The sequence below is a fragment of the Muntiacus reevesi genome, chromosome 16, assembly GCF_963930625.1.
Source record: "Muntiacus reevesi chromosome 16, mMunRee1.1, whole genome shotgun sequence".
In the NCBI taxonomy this organism is placed as follows: Eukaryota; Metazoa; Chordata; class Mammalia; order Artiodactyla; family Cervidae; genus Muntiacus; species Muntiacus reevesi.
The window spans coordinates 9,179,529-9,185,528 of record NC_089264.1 but is presented as its reverse complement, the minus strand read 5'-3'; the positions used below and the strand labels follow the sequence as shown (position 1 = coordinate 9,185,528).

General features: G+C 42.5%; 1 long non-coding RNA gene across 1 annotated transcript in view; it reads left to right on the top strand.

Moving 5' to 3' along the window:
- Positions 1-855: 855 nt before the first annotated feature.
- The window catches only part of LOC136147807 (uncharacterized), a 43,590-nt gene continuing 38,445 nt past the window's right edge, over positions 856-6,000 (top strand). The window contains exons 1-2 of the long non-coding RNA XR_010659398.1: positions 856-982; positions 3,272-3,373. This is a non-coding gene — a long non-coding RNA (uncharacterized lncRNA). The remainder of the gene's footprint in view (positions 983-3,271; positions 3,374-6,000) is intronic.

Sequence of the window (6,000 nt, the reverse complement as noted above, 5' to 3'; positions counted from 1 at the left end):
GGTGGTGCAGAGCTCAGTTGGTACATCTGGACTCATCTTAGTCCCAATCCTGGTGGAGCTTTCAGCCTGTCCAGAAGTTGTGCATGAGGAAAGAAAAACTCCAGAAAGGAAGTGAAAACAGACAGGTGGCAGTAATTAAGGATAAATTATGCCGAGGCCAAGTGACAGAATCTCTATACTGTGCTGATAATTGTTACATTGCATGAAGCATAGGAGTAATTGTGACTGTTCCCCCACTGTGCTAAGGAGCTGGGTGGGAGTAGATATCCTTGTATGTGACTATAACCAACTTTGGAGCTCTCCGAAAAGCCGCCCTCCGTCGTCTCAGAGACTCGCACCCACTGTTCAGGAGGCGAGACCTGACTTTTAACCTCCTGGCCACACCAACATGCTTGCAATCTGCTCGGATTCCGCAGGCCAGAGTAGGACGCCCGCGACCCCACGCCCAGGCTGGAGACAGGCGGGCCGGCGGGGCCAAGCCGGGTGGGAGGCTTGGGAGGATGGAGCCGCCTCCGGCTCCCCGCCGCCTCCCCTTCACCGGGCGGGCGGGCGCGCGCGGGCCGGGAGCGGGGAGGCGGCGTGAGGGCGGCGGCGGCGCGGCCGGGCGGGTCCCGCGGCCGCGGAGCGCGTCGGAGCGAGCGCACGAGTCCCCGGCGCGCCCGCCGCGCTCGCCCAGCGCCGCTCCCGCCCGGCGCCGCCCGCGCTCCCGGACCCGCGAGGCGCCCACCGGCCGCGGCCGCGGGGACCCGCCCGCGCGTCGTCCCCGCCCGCGCGTCGTCCCCGCCCGGATCTCGGCACCGCGTCGTCCCCGAGCGCCGCCCGGACGGCGGGGCGATCGCGAGGAGCCGCGGAGGCCCAGGACCGGGGAAGCAGGATCCCGCGGACGCCCGCAGCCCGAGGGAATCGCCAGGGACCGGGCGGTCCTCTCCCAGACACCCGCCGCCGGAGACTCGGAACGCGGGCTCCAGAGGCGGCGCGCACGGTCAGGACAAGTTTCTCGCGGTTTAAAGGGGTCCTGAGACTGACACTCACTTAACTAGCTTTTCCTCTCGTGTTTAAATAACTGTTTAGACCAAGAGAAAATGCTTCCTTGAAGTATTTTGGGTTGAAACCATTGTCCTGAAAGTTTTTGTTTGCTGAGGTTGTGTATGTATATTTGTTAACTTTCTATGTAATTAGAAACCCTTAAAATATTAAACGCACATTACAGGATCGCTGGGGCGCTTGGGCATCTTGTCAGCAAATTAGGCCCTCTCTTTCCAGGTGTGGGATCAAAGCCAGTCCCTCACGGAACGGTTTTGCTTGTTAGGCTTCTGCGCCCTGAGTCTCACCAGGTGCTTAGACCTCGTGTGACTGATTTTAGTAACGTGTCACCTCGAGGTCCTGGGATCCCGTGGAGCTGCTTGTGACGTTTGTTTCCAAAGGGCCTAGACCGGTGGGGACGGATGGTGCAGCTGTCTGCTCTGTTTTGCGTGGCTGACAATTTTCTGAAGTGTCAATATCAGCTCCGTGAGGTTTAGCTTCAGGTGCGTGCCAAGTCGCTACAATCGTGTCCGACACTTTGCGATCTCATGGACTGTAGCCTGCCAGACGCCTCTGTCCATGGGATTCTTCAGGCAGGAATTCTGGAGTGGGTAGCCATTCCCTTCTCTAGAGCATCTTACCGACCCAGGGATCAAATCCGAGTCTCTTACGAGGTAAGTGTGCCCATTTATGTGGTCTTTCCAACAGTAATGACTCCTAAGCATATTAACTTTAAAAATTTTTTATTTATTTATTTTTAATTAGTTGGAGGCTGATTACTTCACAGCATTTCAGTGGGTCTTGTCATACATTGACATGAATCAGCCATGGAGTTACACGTATTCCCCATCCCGATCCCCCCTCCCACCTCCCTCTCCACCCGACTCCTCTGGGTCCTCCCAGTGCACCAGGCCCAAGCACTTGTTTCATGCATCCCACCTGGGCTGGTGATCTGTTTCACCATAGATAATATACATGCTCTTCTTTCGAAACATCCCACCCTCACTTAACTTTTGAAAGAAGTGGAGTACCCGTGTTTCTCTTGTTTAGTTACTGAGACAGTTTCCAAGTTGACCAAATAGCTAATCCTATTCTCTTAGTTGAGATAGTTTAAATTACATCAAACAAACACCTCTTATCATAGACAGTTATCTGTTAAGTTTCTCTTTTTGCGCCATTCCAGCCTTCTGAAGAGGGAGCACCCCTTTTAATTAAGATCTTCATCAAAAACTTGTGTTTATCCCTTAGTAGGTTTGTTAAACTAAGTCCTCTGCCGCTTGAGGGTCTCGAGCTGTGTAACAGATACCAAGGATTCCTGCTTCACACTGCATTTTAATATCTTTTTCAATTAGTTCCTCTTACAGGGAACTCATTTGAAACTCAAATTTAGTTAGGACTGAACTTTTACTTCTCTTTTTATAAACAATTGTAATATAGCAACATATGCAGTATGGAAGGATTTTGAGGACAGTACTTTTAAACATTGGAAATGCCTATGTTAAAATGCTAATACTTAAATATTGAGACAAATGAAACTGATGACAAGTATTCTTTCGTTGCCCTAAGCAAGCCATACTATAACAGAATACTTTTTAAGAAGATTTCTCAAAAGTCTCCATAAAACACGCATGTTCACCTTTCCTGGACTTCAAATATGAAATAAATATCCTTAAAAATAAGATTACACCAAGAGGCTTCTCTAACAGAAGTCTCTTTATTCCCCTATTCCCACAGTACCTACCTTCCCCATGATATGCTTATTATTTGTCTTAAAAACACTTAACAACAACGACAACAAAAATAGGAGGCTATCTTCTCAACTATGTGAAATCTTGACTCAGAACTCAAAAAGTATTTAAAACTTTTATTTGGTATCTTTAAAGAGAAGGAATCTTAAAAAAAATAAAATAGGAGAGCACTTGTGTCTTGTGAAGAGATTTGTTATTATTTAATTTTGCTGATTTACAATATTGCATTTTCTTTTAGCTATTTCCTGGGAGTGAGAAGTAGTATTTCTGAGAACTATGGCACATACATGAGTAATTTTGATAAAATTAAAAGTGATGTTTAATGATAGTTGCGAAAGTATTTTAATTTTTTTCCTGGACCATATGTCATACATATGAAGTTTATGATGAACTGGAATTGAAATATCTAATGGTTGATGTTGTTTTGGGGAAATTGTAGCTTTAGTTTTTTGGTTTTTTTTTTAATTAGGGGACTGTTTGACTTTATAATTTTCTTGCAGTAGTGCCGTGCCTTAGCGGCCCTTTGGTGCTGAAGACCAATAACTTACAGCTGCAATTCTTCTGACACCCACTCCACAAACAAACTTCAGGTCGTTCTCACGGTAAATTGTCATTTTTGTTGCAGTATTTTTTGTGTGTCAGTTAATTAATGTGTTTTATTATTTAATGTGATGCTATATTTGGTTCCTAGCTTTACTTTTTATGTGTCACTAACAAAGTTTCTGAGTGATGTATGCAAAACTCCATGTTTCCCATAGGCCTTGTAGTTTATATTGCAAGATTTTGCAGTTTGGTGATTTTTTTTTTTTCTTTTTTAGCTTTGCATATGTGAGATTCTGGCAGAACTGACTGTATATGTTTACATAGGTACTTTATATGATCTGAAATATATAATTTGTGGAATAAATAATGTAATTATACCCACTGTAATGTTTAAATGTAATATCTGTTTTACTTAGCATTGTATAGCAAATAATCCTGGAACTTGGTACCTCAAATTAAATTAAAAGTAAATGAAAAGCTTAGTAGCTTTCAATATCTCCTGGTTCAGTGGCTTGACTGGGCTCAGCTGGGCAGTTCTGCTGTTGCCCTCCCTTGAGGTCTAATATGGATATAATCAGATGGCAGCTGGGGCTGGCGGCATCTGAGGGCAGCCAGTAGGTTATAATGACAGTGTCCCTCTCTCTCTAAGTAGCCCACGGGCCTTTTCTCTGCATTCTGTGTTTCCATGTGTTACCCCTGACAGAGCAGCCACATTTCTTACTCAGGGTAATCAAGAAGCTACAGAAATGGGAACTGGCAGGCATTCTTAAGCCTTAGACCTGGATCTGCACAGCGTGACTTTCCCCACCTCCAATCAGCTGAGCAATTACAGGCCCGACTCCAGAGAGGAGAAATCATCACCATCTCTTGATGGGGAAAATAGCAAAGTATCTGTGACTGTCTTTAATCCACCACAATATTCTCCACTAATTGTTTTTTAGAGGAATATTATAAGATTTTAGAACCAGAAAACTCTTAGGAATTATTTCATCTAACATCATCAATTTACATGAAAGGGTACAGGAACAAAATATCACAATAAAAGACCTGGAGCTATAACCCTTTCTTATTGTTTTAAGTTTCTCAGAACCCATGGAAATCTGCTGGGATATGGTTTCTGACTAGCTTGTTAGACACATGCCTGCATTTTCCAAAAGCCACTAAGATTTGAGAAATATTTTAAATCATAACAGAACAAGATATTTCTGGATATCAAGGAAGATTATTTTCAAATAATTATTTTGCCTTCTTCAAAAACACACACATCAACACAGAGAGATAGAATATTATAAGAGAGTGAATCTATAATAGATCATTTATTCCTAAGGAATATGTGGCACCTTCATGGTCTAATACCAAGTTCATTGTGTCTTAGGTAATGTTTGACCCTTCACTTCATCTCACCCCAAAAAAATGTCTTTAAGAAATATTTTTGTAGATAATGTGTAAATATACACTTATTGTGTACATATACACTTCTTAAACAATAAATTAGGATGAAGAACCTGTTTTTATCACCAAAAGTTACTTTCTAATGAAAACAATCAGGATGATACTTTTTTTTGTGCCTGAATTTAAAAATGGATGTACTGAAATAACTCACTGTATATACAAATTAATAGGAAAAAAGTCTGTTGGTTTCAGCGAGGCACATAATGAAATGTTTTCAGACCTTTCTGACCTTCAGTATGTCTGTCCACCTCGGTTTAGCTCTCTCTGCCCACCCCTCTTTCTTAAACTGGTGTTATCATCTTGTAACTTTTACATCCATTACCCCAGTTTTAAACACCGGTGGAATTCTGCTCTTTCTCTGTGTCTTCTCCTTAGCTCCCTTCTTTCACTCCTAGGTGTTTTAATTCTGACAGCGGTTGTTCCTCCCTTTCTGCTTAGACTCCTCTTCCTTATTTATAAATGTTTACTATATTCCATTTGTTTCTCAAAAAACAAAATGTATTTGTTATCTTTTTATTTTTGGAATTCTTAATTGTCCATTTTTCTATTTGGGTTTCTCTTTTTCTTATTAGTTTGTTAATCTATTCCTTCATGAGGAAAAAAATATATTAATTGAAATAATAGTAGTTGCTTACTTTTCCTAGTATTTTTCTTCATTCTTATAAGTAAATAATTCTTATGAATTCAAATCTCTCCTGTCAATAATTAGTGTGTTTTTTTAAATGTGTTATACCATAAATAGAATGGTATGATTTTCAGCTAATAAATGAAGCTCTAATGCCTGTGCCTTCAGAGAACTATGCAAATCTGCACATTTTGTAAAACAAAATAGATGTAAGGAAGTCTCACTGATGTTGTAGAGAAAGGCATAGGCAACCTGACTCTTGTGACCCCATGGACTATAGCTCCTCTGTCCTTAGAATTCTCCAGGCAAGAGTATCTGAGTGGGTTGCCATGTCCTTCTCCAGGGGATCTTCCCAACCCAGGGATCAAACACAGATCTCGTGCATTGCAGACAGATTCTTTACCTACTGAGCCAGCAGGGAAGCCCCCATGTAAAACTGCACATTATGCAAAACAAACTGGATGTAAAGAAATCTTACTGATATTGCAGAGAAAGGCTTAGGCAACCTATTTTAGAAATGCTAGGTCTCAGAGCTTATGTTCCTTTTCCAATTGTGTTCCTGTTTGCAACACCCCTATGATGGCAGTTTAATGGTCCTGTGGGTTTTCA